Below are 15,949 nucleotides of genomic sequence, written 5' to 3'. Positions count from 1 at the left end.
CCCCCCCCCCCCCAGGCAAAATATCTAAGTGATTTTGATGTACACTAGTAACTTAACTAGGGGTGGGCAGGTGAGGCACAAGCTCCAGGCACCAAGTTAGAAGTGGACCTGGAATGAAAGCCCTCATGGACCCTGCATCACAGTAGAAGCCAGGGTCTGGGGAGACCACAAACCCTCAGTGTGTGTAGAAAGTGCTCAGCACTCTTCCAGAGACACTTGGCTTCTTCTTGGATGAGACCTTAGTATTTTGAATTATGGTAATAAATTTATAAATGCCTTTCCCTTTTGTGGAATAATAGAATTCTGAGAATACCCTTTGCCTTTTCAGATTACTGCAGTGTCTTCTAGTGGATCATATAAAATTATCTGAAGCTTAATCCCTACTAAACATACTTTTGAGAACTTAATGACATCAAATTATAAAGTGAAAGCTGCATTGTCTCTCAGGAATAGATCCTTACCTAATGCAAATCAACAAATTTCAACAGAAGACTACCCCAATTAATAGTAGTTGAGACTCTGTCCCCCATTTCTTTTCATCAAAATCTGAAGACACAGCTTTTTGTTTGTTTTTAAAAGCAATATGACTGCAGTATTGACTAGGACATAGTTTGTGCATGAATACAGACCTGATGCTGTAGAGCTGTGTGCAACTATATCTAGAATATCACATCCAGCATTGGTATCTCATTAATAAAAGTATACTTGATTTGGAGAAAGTTCAGAGAAGAGCAGCAAAAATGATCAAATGAAGTTTGAGAATTCTCAAGCAGTGTGAAAGATTCAGGAATGGATTCAAGAGGCATTTTCACAGTGTATATTTGATAAATGATAACTTATTTAGGAGGAATAACTAGGATTAAGAAGATACTATTCAGAAAGGGAAAAACTAAATTCAGTTAAAAATCACCTGAGCAGTGAGTTATGTATTAGGCTGTGATATAGTCTCCCTAACATTGCCTTCAGACATTCCTCTTTTGATTTCTAAAATTAAAGGGGACAAAGCATTTGCAAATATACCAGAGGGACCATTTCCTGTATTATGAGAATGATGGAGTGGGGAATATATGTTTTTGTCCCCTGGCAGATGTTAATTTCATAGCATGATGACATCTGCTCTCCAATCCCAACATTATGTGCATGACAGGATGTGCAATTTTGAGATCAAGGATCAGATTCCAATTGTGTCCTTTCTATTTGCCAGCAGAGATCAAGCCCAGTATCATGATCCTATGTTCCACCTGCACCAGAAAGTTCAAAACCCACTGGCACCCCACATGCAGGATTGCCAGCACACAGCTTTGAACTTGCTGAGCAGAGGGGGGCCATTAGATTCACCCACACAGCTCTTGCAGACCCCTGGACAGCTCCAGTTGAAGACTCTGGGCTGCCCTAATAGCTATGCTGACAATTGGGTTGGGCCAACTAACTGTTGGCATGGAGAGGGGCATGCTACATGTTTGATTTAAGGCACCATACAAAACACTACAAAGTTGTTCCACATAGAATGTAGATCTTTTTAGCTCCATAAATTTGCTGAAGGCATGGCATGTTGTCAATTTTGTTCTTGTTATACATCTTGTCATAAATGTAACATCTGCCAACGGCAATTGTTTAATTGGAATTATAGCATGTGACCGCCAGGCTTTGATTACCTGTTCTTGGGCAGTTCTGGTCCTGTAGGTAGATGTCACACACCTGTGGGGATCTCTTAGGTGGCGGAGCAGTTCTCTTTTCTCCATGCCCCCGACCTCTTTCTTGCCCGCCACGACTCGGTGTTCCTCAGTGTTAAGGGTCGGTTAGCGGTACACTCTGTGGCCCAGGATCCCCCGACGGTCACTTCACGAGGCTCCACCACACCTGCACCCAGGCCTCATGCCACCTTTAGTGCATCCTTCCTCCATTGGTCCTTGTTCCCCAGCCGTAGGATGATACTCTCTGGTCTGCCCCTAAATGGCCATTACCCCTGTTGTGGTGCTCACCAGCCAGCTTGACTCACAGTCTTCCTAGCCTACTCTCCGTCCTGCACCGGGCGGGACTTCCCGTATAGACTCTGGTCTCACCGAGACCCCGTCAACCTTACTTTATAAGTTCATTGCCCTAGCTCTGCTCCTTCAGCCCGGGTTACCCAATAACTCAAACTTCAAAAGGAAAAGCTACCTGCTCAGCTACTCCCCTTACCAAGCAGCCTATTCTACACCCTTTCCGGTTCACTCCTGGACCCTCCTTGGTCCCTTGCTTTACCAGTCCCTCCTCCGGCTCACTGCCTCGGAACTTGGCGGCGATGCCCGCCCCAGCTGTACCCCTTTAGGGCTTTCCTGGAGTCCCTCCTGCCTAGTGTGGCCACTTCTGCCTGTTGTAACCCCGGCACCCCACCTGTGGGTCACACTGCCCTCCGGGTTTCCGTCTGGTGCGTCCTCCGGAGCCATGCCTTCAATGCCCACAATGCCCGGGGCCGTTCCCAGCTGCGAGGTCCGTCTTCGCTCCATTAGAGCCCCTGCCGGTTCTCCTGCTGCCATGCTAGTGACAGCCACTTCTCTAGTTGTTGGGGCTTGGCGTTCCCCCTTGCTGGAGCCATCCACCCCTTTTGCAGCTGCAGCTGGCCGGCGTTCCTCCATGACGTCACTGGCTGGGTGTAATCTGATAAATGCGCAGCTAACGAGCTGTGTGGGCTCCTCCTTCCGCCTCATGTGCCTCTCATCGGGAGCTGCAGGTGAGTCCCGTTTATTACTCGCACGGAGATGTTGGTTCCATGACTGAGTGAATACGACGATGTCGTCAATATATGCTGCCGCATATTCTGCATGTGGCGCTAGCAAGCGTTCCATGAGGCGTTGAAAAGTGGCAGCGGCCCCATGTAGGCCGAACAGCATCTTTACGAATTCGTACAAGCCCCATGGAGTCCCGAAAGCTGTCTTGGGGCGGTCACGTGGTCGCATGGGGATCTGCCAGTACCCCTTAGATAAGTCTAGGGTGGTTATAAACTGGGCGGCCCCTATCCGCTCCACCAGTTCAGTTACCCGAGGCATGGGGAAGGCGTCAAACATGGCAACCTCGTTTAATCTGCGATAGTCAACACAGAGTCTTAGGGTCCCGTCGGGTTTGTGTACGGGCACTAGGGAGCTTTGCCACGGACTCCGCAAAGGTCTGATTACGCCAAGTGCCCGCATTTTTCCTACTTCTTCCTGGATTTCTTCCTCTAGGTGGTGCGGTATGGGCCACCATCTGTCACGCACAATAGTGCCTGGGGGTGTGTGGATCGAATGGCAGGTATCCTTTACCCATCCTGGCTCCTCTGAGAAGACCTCCCTAAATTCCTCCAGGAGGCATTCCGCTTCCCTTTTCTGTGATGTCATTAATTCACCGCTCACCTGCACACCCCTTAAGGGTGCGGGCACCACGTGGTTTATACTGGGTTCTAGAGGTCTAGATTTCTCGGGCGCCTCTTCTCTGAATGCAGCCCATCCTTCGGGCTGATGCCATTCCTGCAACAGATTAACATGGTAAATCTGTTTTGTCCTCTGATGCCTGGGGCGGTAGACCTCATAATCAACTGGTCCAACTCGTCGTACAATTTCGAAAGGCCCTTGCCACTGTGTCAGCAACTTACTGTGTGAGGAGGGTAGTAAAACCAACACTTTCCTGGCTGGAATTCTCGTTCCCTGGTGTGCACGTCATACCTCTCTTTTTGTCACTATTGAGCTTGCCATAAGTTGTCAGCGGCTAGCTCACGGGCTGTCTGAACATGGTGCTGAAAGGCCTGTTGATTCTTGAAGGGGTCAGAGACGGCCGCAGGGCCTTTTTCCCATTCTTCTCTAAGGATTTGTAGTAACCCATGGGGTTGATGGCCCAACACCAATTCAAAAGGAGAATAGCCCAAGGATTCCAACGGGGCATCCCTGAGTACAAATAGAGCCAGTGGGAGCATCGGGTCCCAATGCCGTGGGTTGCCCTGGCTGCATCGTCTGAGTACCTTCTTTAAGGTTCCATTGAATCGCTCCACCAATCCATTGGTTTGTGGGTGATAAACCGAGGTTCGAAGTTGTTTGATTCGTAGGGTCTGGCATACCCCTTGCAGTACCCCGGACATAAAGTTTTGCCCCGATCTGGCAGAATTTCATGTGGAATCCCCACGTGGGATATCCACTTTACCAGCTCCTCAGTGATCCGGGGTGCTGTCACCAACCTCAGCGGCACTGCATCGGGGTATCTCGTGGCATAATCCACAAACACCAGGATGTATTGGTGTCCGCTGCTACTGCGAGGCAATGGCCCGACCACATCCATGGCAATGCGAGAGAAGGGCAGGTCAATGACAGGTAGGGGTCTCATTGGGGCCCGAGGGGGCCGATCCTCCTGAGCCTTTTGGCACACAGGACACTCAGCACACTGTTGCGCCATGTCCTCCCCCATTTTAGGCCAGAAGAACCACCAGGAGATCTTGCCTATTGTTCAATCCCTCCCCAGGTGGCCACCCACCGGATTGGCGTGCGCCAATTGCCAGACTGCCTTTCAGAAACATGAAGGCACCACTAACTGTACCCCTTCCTCCTGATCCGCCCCACCCAGTTGGACCCGATGCAAGAGATGCCGTCTCACCTCGAAACCCCTCTCTGAGTTGTTATCTACTGCCGCTTGATGACCCTCGTCCTTGGCCCGCATCCACAGTTCTTGCAACTCCGGGTCCTCCTCTTGCGCCTGCCAGAATTGCTGGTTGCTGGCGATGTCTTGCCAGTCCACCATAGGGTCTCCTTCTTCGATATCACCGAGCCGTTCATCTCGTATCTGTAGGGCTCGGCGAGCAACTTCAACATCACGTACCCTATCCATTATGTCATATAGTGGGGCCCAATCTCGCCCTAAAAGCATATCACACGCTAGCCGTGGTGTAACTCCAATAGCTCGCCCTGATGTTCCATGACCTGGAGATGTGCCCAGGTCTGGCGTATAGCCTGGGTTTCCCCATGTAGGCACGATACCCTTACTGGATCCCCTTGGCACACATATCTGGCTGGCAGGAGTTCTGCTTTAATTAGTGACTGGGCACACTCAGAGTCCAGCACAGCCCAGACTGGGCGACCCTCACCACAGGCCGTTTCCATGTGGGGTTTTCACCTCCTACCCCAAAGCTACAGTCCATGGGCTCCCCTGGAACCGGTTCTTTGGGGCCTTCTATCACTCCCCACTGGTATCCCTGCGTACGCCACCTTTCAGCGACCTGCCCTGGGCACTCCCGGGCAAAGTGCCCCGACCGGCCACAATGGAAACATACCATATCGCCTCCCAGAATCTTATGTCTGGGTTTTCGTCGCTCCCCTTCTCTTGTTGTTGGAGGTGAAGGTCCCCGCTTTTCACAAGGGTAATGCCACTCCGCAGCTGTAAATGCCTCTGCCAGTTTCAATGCTACATCACACGATTCGGGTGAGTGCTGGCGAACCCATCGCTGAGTTCTTTCATCTAGATCGTTTACAAACTGTTCTAGTATAATCTTGTCTATGAGGGCTGCCAGGGTGCATGTAGACAAATCGACCCGCTTCCCGAAAAGGTCCCGGAGTCGCTGTAACAGTAATCGTGGATGTCTCTCTTCTGCCCCTTTCTTTGCTCTAAAGAGCCGGCGATAGTGTTTGGGGCTGATCTCAAGACGGTACAGAATAGTGGTCTTGACTGCCTCATAGTCTTGAGCCTCATCCAGCGTTAAGGCCCTGTACGCAGCCTGTGCCTTGCCCGTTACCAGGGCCCCCAGCTGACTGGCCCAGTACCCCTTTTCGAGACCAGTGATAATGGTATGTCGTTCAAAGGCCTCGATAAATGCCTCCGGATCATCATCTGCCATCATCTTAGGCATCCTGAAGGCCGATGGGCTGTGCTGGCTCAGCATACGTTGCTGCAAGCCCACTATCTGAGTTAGGACCTGCAGGTTCTGTGCAAGCAGATCCGCAGAAGTCATCTCAGCTGGTTGGATGTTGGTGGCTCGAACCCTTGATGTCTTCCCGGCCAATGCACCAATCTGTGACCACTGGGCTTCGATTACCCGTTCTCAGGCAGTTCTGGTCCTGTAGGTAGATGTCACACACCTGTGGGGATCTCTGAGGCGGTGGAGCCGTTCTCTTTTCCCCGTGCCCCCGACCTCTTTCTCGCCTGCCACAACTTGGTGTTCCTCAGTGTTAAGAGTCGGTTAGCGGTACACTCTGTGCCCCAGGATCCCCCGACGGTCACTTCACGAGGCTCCACCACCCCTGCACCCAGGCCTCATGCCATCTTTAGTGCATCCTTCCTCCATTAGTCCTTGTTCCCCAGCCATAGGATGATACTCTCTGGTCTGCCCCTGAATGGCCATTACCCCTGTCGTGGTGCTCACCAGCAAGCTTGACTTACAGTCTTCCTAGCCTACCCTCCGTCCTGCACAGAGTGGGACTTCCCGTATAGACTCTGGTCTCACTGAGACCCCATCAACCTTACTTTATAAGGTCATTGCCCCAGCTCTGCTCCTTCAGCCAGGGTTACCCAATAACTCAAACTTCAAAAGGAAAAGCTACCTGCTCAGCTACTCCCCTTACCAAGCAGCCTATTCTACACCCTTTCCGGTTCACTCCTGGACCCTCCTTGGTCCCTTGCTTTACCAGTCCCTCCTCCGGCTCACTGCCTCGGAACTTGGCGGCGATGCCCGCCCCAGCTGTACCCCTTTAGGGCTTTCCTGGAGTCCCTCCTGCCTAGTGTGGCCACTTCTGCCTGTTGTAACCCCGGCACCCCACCTGTGGGTCACACTGCCCTCCGGGTTTCCGTCTGGTGCGTCCTCCGGAGCCATGCCTTCAACGCCTGTGATGCCCGGGGCCGTTCCCAGCTGCGAGGTCCATCTTCACTCCGTTAGAGCCCCTGCCGGTTCTCCTGCTGCCGTGCTAGCGACAGCCGCTTCCCTAGTTGATGGGGCTTGGTGTTGCCCCTCACTGGAGCCATCTGCCCCTTTTGCAGCTGCAGCCACTGTTTTAAGCTCTGCCAGCCGGCGTTCCTCCGTGACATCACCGGCTGGGTGTAATCTGATACATGCACGGCTAACGAGCCGCGTGGGCTCCTCCTTCTGCCTCATGTGCCTCTCATCGGGAGCTGCAGGTGAGTCCCATTTATTACTCGTCCCCCCCAGGACATAGCAAAAGATCCATTTTAAGTACTTTTTTCAAAAAAGTGAAATTCACAATAATTTTCAAATTAACATAATACACAAACTATCTATAAAATAATTTGTCATTCCATATATTTAGGTGCTCAGTAATACAAGTAATACTAATCAACCTATATCCAGATATCTTTCAGTTCCATATCCTTCAACTGACCTATTCACCTCCCAATTCCTTCTCCAAATACCTATTGATAGATGAATTTTATAATTCATTGAGAAGTTTCACATACCTGGGGGCTGGTGAACCAAGGAGAATATTTAGTTCTTGAGTCCTGATAAATCTGAAACTAATCTGAAACCTGTTCAGGAATTATTTCTGCATGGAGTTTTCTACGGTGTTCATCACTATAGATTCTGAAAGTATCAAAATATTATTCTTTTATCTCTTAACACATACTTCTAAGGAGATAGTATCCTCATTTTACAGATGGGGAACTTTCACATGCTACAGAGATTAAAGTAAAAATATTGACTAATTTTGGGTGCCTGATTTCAGAAGCCAAGGCTTGATTTTCATTTTTTTTGAGAGTCAAAAAGATGAAAGGATTTTCTAAGACTATCTGCCCTTTGGGCTAGTGTAGATAAGGCATACCAATTTGTCTAACTGTGGAAGAACTATGGAATGATGTGACCAGCATCATCTCCAGCTGATTTTGACACCTTAGGTGAATAACAATTTATAGTTGGATAAATGGGGGGAGGCTTGGGATGAATCTAGAACCAGGTCCAAATTTATGCTGTAGAGATCAACTTTAACTCTGCTACTGTTCCCCTTAATTTTTCATAATAGTTGGCTTCATATGGCAGTTGGTATGCTCCAAGTACATCACTCTGACAGTGATTGCAGTTGTGAATGCTTAGCATTTATTCAAGTCTCAAGTTGTCCACTCAGCAAATCATGAACATGTGACTAATAACTATCAATGAGAACTAATTGAATTTACTGTTATGACCTAGGAATGCCATGGCAGTGACAGGGAAAAATAGAACAGGAGTTGTGTTCTGTTACCCACAGGAGTGTGAGCAAGCAGGAGAGAAGCCTGCAGGTGGCTGCACTCCCAATCAGGCACAACTGCCTGATTGGGAATAGGGCCCAGCTGTTTGTGATAAAAGCAGGCCCTGAGCCATGGAGCCAGCAGTTTGCTGCTAGTAGCCAAGGGGAGAACATCACCAAGCTGGAGCTGCTGCTCATGTAACATCTTGGAGGTACAGGGCAGGAACTATGGGGATGGCAGGAGCTTCCTGGTCCTAGGGCATGACCTAAAACTACACCCTGCTGGGGCTGGATGTTGTGGTGGGACTGGTGATGGTGGGGCAATGTCCAGAAAATGCCACACTCATGCCTCCCCAGTGAAGGGTGAGTATGGAGCACCAAAAAGCCTCAGCTCCCACTGCCTTGTGGGGAAAGACTAGGGGAACACACCCTGAGAACAAAGCAAGGGCCCAGATTACTGTATAAAACCTGAGGCAAGGTCCTGGTCATGTGAAGGGGCCAGAGACAGCCCAGGTCCACATTGAGGCCTGAGGCACACTAAGGGATCCAGGTGTGAGGCTCCAGAGGGGTGGGATTTTGAGTTCCAAGAAGGAGCTGGGGCATAGGGGATTGAGACCCACTGTTGGGCAGGGGGTGAGGCCCCAATATGGGGTCATGAGGGAACAAAGAGGGGCCCAAGCCAGGTAAGAAGCCCAAGGAAAAGACAGGGGCTGGGAGCCCCGAGTGGGAGTGAGATTGAGAGCCCAGTGTGAGGACACAGGGATTGAGAGTCCCAACATGAGGGCACAGAGATTATGAGCTCCAGTGTGAGAGAGTGAAAGTCCTGACCTGAGGCAATGGTGTGAGAGCATGGGAATGAGAACCCTAGTGTGGGGCACTGGATCATAGGCCGGATGTTAGGTCATGGATGCCATCTGCAAGGCATGGGACATGGTATAAGGGAAGGTTTGGAGCTGTGTATAGGCCCTTAGTATCAGGGAAAGTAAATGGGCAGCCTCCTACCTTGTTATCAACTTTCAATTGTTGCATCAAAGGCATGGTAGGAGAGGTAGGCAGGTGGTTAGCCCAGAGACAACTGGGCAGGCCAACAAATTGACCAGCCCTGGGACACTCACTTGTTACACAGAGATGCATTCTGTTTCTTCAGAGCAACATACAACTGCCTTGATCATGAGACTCTCCTTTCTCCTCCTGCTGTTCCATGCCTCATTGCCTATATACCTTTAAACTTCTACTGTTAATGAGTGTGGGGGAGGAGAGGAGCCGGCGTGCCCTAAAACCCCACGCCGTGGCGCTAATAGAGCCGCAGTACGCCCCACGGCACAAAGTCCCAGGGCCAGATTACTTACCTTCCACAGGTGTGCCCAGGAGGAGGGGCCCACAGCAGCTCGGGGCCCCATAAAGGAAATGCCGACTGCCACCAGCGGGGAGGAACTGGAAGCAAGCGGCGGCAGAGGAAAGGCCGGCTGGAACCCTCGGGAGTGAAGGGAAGTAGCCCAGCACCGAAGCCGGGTCTTCTGGGGTAAAGGAAACCCCTGCAGGTCCAGGAGCCGGGAACCTCTGGCGTTGCCATCCCTGCAACTGCAGATGCCGCGGAAGAGCGGTTCGTCCTGGTGGGAGCTGGGAGCCATATTTACCTTAATAGAGGAGCACGGCGAAGAGGTGAATAGACCTCAACAGTGCCTAAAGGGATCAAGGGTCCCCAGGGAGCCTGGAAGGGGACTGAAAGGCTCAAGGAGCACCTGAGGGAGGGCACCGACGCCCACAGTGGACAGGGAGACACCCAGGGGGCCATCAAGGTGCTCAGGCCGCTTCCCGGTGGGTGAGAAACCCTAGCTGTTAACTTTGTGTTGTTATTTACCTTTTCCGTTGTGGAATCTGTGTTAACAAACTGACGAGGGACACGCGTGATGGGCGGACCCTTTACTTTGGTGGAACGGGCAAGGGTGTAGGGGCAGCGGAGCCCTCGGCTACGTGGGACACCCCAAAGACCCCGGAGTCTCAACTTCGGACTGACACACGTCGGACAATAAACACTGAACCAAGTGATCATCAAAGTCGTGGCAGGTGGTCCGGAAGTGTACAGCTGACGGGGAACAACTCTGAGTTGGTCATAAGGAGACGACCCTGAAGAAAGGGGCGGGGTTTGCCGAAAACAATAGACAGCAACCCCTGCTTCGGACAATGAGGCAAGGGTTCTATAGACAACATCCTCCTTTACAACACAATTTCATGCCCAGGTGGTGGGATATTACAAGTACACTTGTGGTCACATGTGAAGGGTTGAAACATGGGCCACTACTCTATGGGCATAGGCTGATCACCACTAGGAGTTCTGAGAACCTCAAGCAGCAGTAAGCATAGGGGTGGGTGAATGGGACTCCAGCCCTGGGTACTGATTTAGAAGGGGTGCCAGACTGGCAGCCCACACTGCAAGCTGCTGTATCAGTGTGTGGTGAGGCCAAGTACAGCCAAAGCAACCCAAGCCTTCACTGCCACAGCAAAAGCCATAGCAGTAGCAGCGACTGCTGGAGTACAAAGAACCCAAGTCATGGAAGGTGAGATTCTGCTCTCCTTCCCCCTGCTTTTTTAATATTGACATAATTTCCCCATTCTCCTTCCATGTCCCCCTAGGGCACCAAAGGAGCTCACTATGCCTCTAGCCTCAGGGAAGTTCAGTGACTACAGGATAGTTGTAAATGTAATCTTCTAAGATTAAAGAAGTCTCTACTAAGTCTGTACCAAAATTAGATGGATTTTTGTGAGAATGGCAAGACACATCCCTGACACAAAGGCTTTCATACGGCCAAATTTCAAGCCCCTGCTTCAAAGTCTAGTGTTTCCAGAATTTCTTAAACGAAAAGTTTCCGGAATTTTTAACATGGAAAAAAGAGCCTATTTTTTCCTTGCACTCCTTCTTGGAAAAAGCTGAATTATTTAGTCTGAAAGTTTTCAAAAAAATCAAGGTTAAGTAGGACCTATCATGTAAAATTTCAGCTTAAAGTTTGGCAACTTTTCCAAGCAACTGAAAATTTGATCTTATAATCTAAAAGGTCAGGCAACTTAAGTAATAGTTAGTGCTGTTAGCCAATTGGTTTCTTCACAAAACTTTGCAGATTGGTCAAACCATCAGCCTGCTCCAGGATGAAGAGATAAATTCATCCAACCTGCTCATTACATTTGGAGGCATTTTGAACATTTTCTCACTGTTGTCAGACTACACCATGAAACAAAATCTTCACTTTTAACTATATACTTGTCACACTTGGAGTGAATCAAATAATTTCTCTAGACACTGGAGGTCAAATTCTTCAGCACTGTTTTCCTGAGCCTGGAGAAGAACAATTTTAAGAGAGTGGAAATTTGGCTGCTCTTAGTTTGATTGTTGTATTTGTCAGCAGTTACTTAAGCAGATTAATTATGTAATTTATTATTATTATTTTTAATGACAAGTAAAGTGAAGAAATAATATGATTTAAGAAAATAAAGGACTTAAACTGTGGCTGTGGAATTGAACTGAGGGGCACTTTATATTTGCCTTGTACTGAAGGGTTTAATCATACTTTTTGTTTCGAAGCCAAGAGAAGTTAAATAATATTTATCTGATTTAATATGTTTAAGCAAGAACATCAGCCAAGACACAGTATTTCATTTAAAAGAAGTACCCTGGTGGCAGTAACAACAGTATCAATTATAGAAATGTTAGTAACAACAAAAACATTCAATTTCCCAACAAAGGTCAATAGTAAATCTATCTAAAATATGTACGGCTCATAAAAGTAATGGGTTTGCAACTGTGATTGAAACAGATGTTCACAAAATCAGCATTTAAACATGAAGACACTATAAAATAAATGAAGACAGGATTAATTTAACAAGTTATCTCAAGAACAGAATGAGGGAAGTGAATGAACAGTTACTTTTGCAATAAAAATCATTCTGAATTGTATGGGTAAGTAAAAACAGAACTGAGAACATTGGGTCAAATGCTTCCATAAGCCGCCTGCATATGGCCTTATTGACACAGGCACAGTTCCTTTCTGGTATCTAAGGGCACAATTTGGTGTTATGGAAGAGGAAGGGATTATAACACTAATAGAGTTGCTTATCATCCTAGAATAAGACAATGGAAAGCCAGGAGACCTGATTTGCGTAAGTTTTACCTTGATGTAACTCAGTCGATTTCTACGGTTATGTTCTTCCTGACTTACACCAGTGTAAGAGAGAATGCTGGAGTAAGTGGTAGCAGAATCATCCCCACATGTTTTAACAGTACAAGTGCTACATTTTCAAATTCTAAAATTAAACCCAGATACATTTCTGTCTTAAAAGTGCTTTGTATCTATGTGCCAAGCAACAGCTACTGAAAATGCCTAGAAAGGTATTTTTCTATTTCTTCATATGGAAGAAACTTACCGGAGGCAGGATAGAAGCGGCGGGACACCGCAATGGCAGCTGATAGTGGCGCAAGTGAAACCACGGTGGCTGGAGCCACTGCAAATGAAAATCAAAGGAAAAACCCGCGGTGGATCCAGGAGGAGCCGGGAACAGCTCTCGCATCTGTTTGGGCCCGCTTTGTAAAAGCATGCTGGGGGCGATTTGGCACCAGGATAAAAAGCACGGCAGGAAGGATGCCAGGGGGACTGGAAGTAGCATCCCCAGCTGGCCCAGAGAGGCCAGAGAGCCCAGAGGACCCTGAAGAGGAGGGAACGTGGTGGTGCCTCAGAGAGGGGAGCACAGAGGGCAAACAGGGCTAGTGGGGACCCAAGGAAGGAGTCGCTTATGAGGCCAATGTGGACTGAAGCCAGCAACAGCAGTGACTGGGACATTGGCGGAGACGACGGAGAAGGAACCTGGATGCGGATGCCGGGTGCCAGGTACCAAACCTGGGGAGGAAACAACACGACGAGGGGGTTTGATGTCTAGGCAGAGTCAGGCACCGCATGAACTGGGAAACACAGAAGGGCCGCAGTGGATGTTCGGTGCAAGTACCACCTGTAGACCATGGCTGCAGCCCCTAAGAAACTGAACGTCAGTGAAGGCCCGAACACCAGCCCCGATGGACAACATCACAGTTGGTGTTAGGTGGGATGTAAGGGAGGCGGAGCTCCAAGAAGCAATAGCCTTAAGGATGACCAAGGGAGAGTACAAGGGAAGATGGGACCAGCCACCATCCTCCCACTAGAATACCATTTACCAGCAAAGACATGTCAGGCAAGAACTGACCCAAGGCCACTACCAGCAGCCTGGCCATGCAGCCCAGGAGACTACGGCGAGGTTCAAAAGAAACCCAGACGTGCAACACTTAGGGAGAGAGGCACAGAAGGTTACACAGGCACAGAAGGTTCCTGTTTCAGGAAATGTAATAAGCAAATATAATTTATTTCTTTTAAATTTTTGTCCTAGGTGTTCCCATCTGCAATGAATAGCTTATTTGTCTTTTTCTATGTCAGATGTCTGTTTTAGAGAACTGATGACATGGTCAACTCTCAAACTATGAAGAGCCTTATAGCTTAGACCCAAGATTCTAACTGAGGTCATATTATTTTTAATATGATATCACATTATCTTTTTGAGTGAGGGCATATCATCATGCTGGATTTCCTTCATATGGAAATAATTATTCCATATGCAACAATGTGAATCTCAGAGGTAAAAAAAGACTGATGTGAACACATTGCATTGCTACTAGCTCCCTCTCGTTTCAGCACTAAAATCAATACTGTCATGTACTTATCTAAGAACACATACATTCATGTGTTCATGGGAAACCAAGCTGAATGATGTAGATCATGTCTCTGCCTGTGCACATATTAGCCAGTGCTGGGAGCCACACCTAGAACACAATCTAAGTAAGTTGGGATAGGGGGGAGGAGAGGGTAGGATCAGTTTGGGTAGGTGGGTCTGTGGGGTGGGGGGAGTTGGGTGGGATCAGGAGGGGCTGGTGGATCAATGGGGGTTGGAGGAGGGGTGGGGTTGTGTGTCCAGTGGTAGGGGGTAATGGGTCTAACAATAGCCCAGTCAGGGTGGGCAGGGGGGTAGGAAAAGTGAAGCCCCAGGGTTGAGCTGAGCAGCTGGGCTTTCCCAGCCCCAGGAACTCACTCTGAACATGTACACACACTAGGTTAGATAGGGCATAGGTTAGCCCAATCTGTGTAATGCACCTCCTCAGATGAACTAAGTTAGATTGGGCTGGCTATTTTGCCCAATCTAAAGTCCCTGAACATATGTATAGTTTGGCACTTAGACCAAAGTTAGGTAGATATTAATATAATCGCTCCATGTACCTGTAGTTAATCTTTTTACTCTTACAAATGCATCCTAAAATACCCTCTGGGACTGCCTCCCTGTCAAACTCCAAACACTCAATTATTTGGTTCTAAAATTATTTCATTTGTCAGACCACTAGGAATAGTTTTCTGAACCAATAGCAGCCCACAGAACATGGCTTGAATCACTGATCCATAGTATCATAGTCAATAAAGTACTTCCTTGTCTCAGTGTATGATTAGGGTTCTCAGCCTTAATGACTTGGCAGTTCATCAGTATGTGCATTTGTCCCACATATACTTAGCAAGGATAACAGTCTTAAAACAACATGGTTGGTCACACAGACATATTTTCATAAAATGCAAAAGAAATATAAGGGGAATAGGAATTTTCTTACTAAGGGGGTCAAATATTAACAAATATCAGAATGATCATGTTAAACTGTTACAGAAGAAGGGAAATCGGCAAAGCAGAGGCCTTCTAATGTGAAGGTAAATTTGTGGCACCAAATTGACCTCCTTACTGTTTTCCTCTCCTTCCTGGAAGAATGTATTAATATTCCGTTCTGGTTAAACCTGTTCTGAATATATATATATTTAAGAAGTGCAGTCATGACAACCAGGGATGATGCCAATATTGTTCTCGAGACATGGTCAAACAAATCTTTATGGGCTTAGTCCTACAGTCTTTCTATTTGGGGATTTTTGCTGAAATAAAGTTCCATATTACCATGCAGAGTTATGTTTGCAGGGCTATGCTCGCAGGACTGTGCTTATAACTGTCTGTACAACTCAATGAAAATTAAAGATTATGTGAGTTACTTTTTCTTTTTAACCCTGACATGTTTTCTTCTTTTGGGAATTTTTTTTATCTAAAAGGGTTTTTTTCCTGACGTATTTTCTGAACCTACTGTTAGGGAAGTTTAAAAGTATTTCTTCATTAAAAGACTTTACATACAAGGTAGGCCCGTTGAACTTGTTATGAAGTATTGGGAAAAAAGAACCTGAAGCAGCAGAATATACAGAACCAAATGACAACCCACTAATATAAAGGGCATGAAAATAGGTTAGGTAACAATTCACTGCTTCAATATTCCAAGCATAAGTATAGTAGGGGACACTATGAGGTTGGGGCTTTTCTCTAACTCCAGCCTGGAGTTCTCCAAATAATTAATTTCCCTCCTGGAAAGACTGTGTGTACTGCTGAAGGATGTGCTTTTATTAGTTCAACTGGAGTGAACAACTGGTGTTTTCGAAACTAAATAGAGAGAGAAATGTAGAATAGTCTTGGTTTTAGTAAAATAAAGCGAGCCACCAGTTACATTTATAAGTCTGGAGCAATAATGTAGCATTATACTTTTAGGATGCAGTTTACCCCCGTGAAGAGGTTTCATACAAGTCTCACCTGCAATTTAAATCCCATTTCTTCCCTGTTTTGAGTTCTTTGTGCAAAAGCCTTATATAGCCATTCTGCGGAGGGTTGAATTTCACCTTTAATTTGCACCACTGTAT

Source organism: Gavialis gangeticus, unplaced genomic scaffold (genome assembly GCF_001723915.1).
Source record: "Gavialis gangeticus isolate Ggan-Ray unplaced genomic scaffold, GavGan_comp1, whole genome shotgun sequence".
Lineage (NCBI taxonomy): Eukaryota > Metazoa > Chordata > Crocodylia > Gavialidae > Gavialis > Gavialis gangeticus.
Note: the sequence above shows the minus strand (reverse complement) of the source record.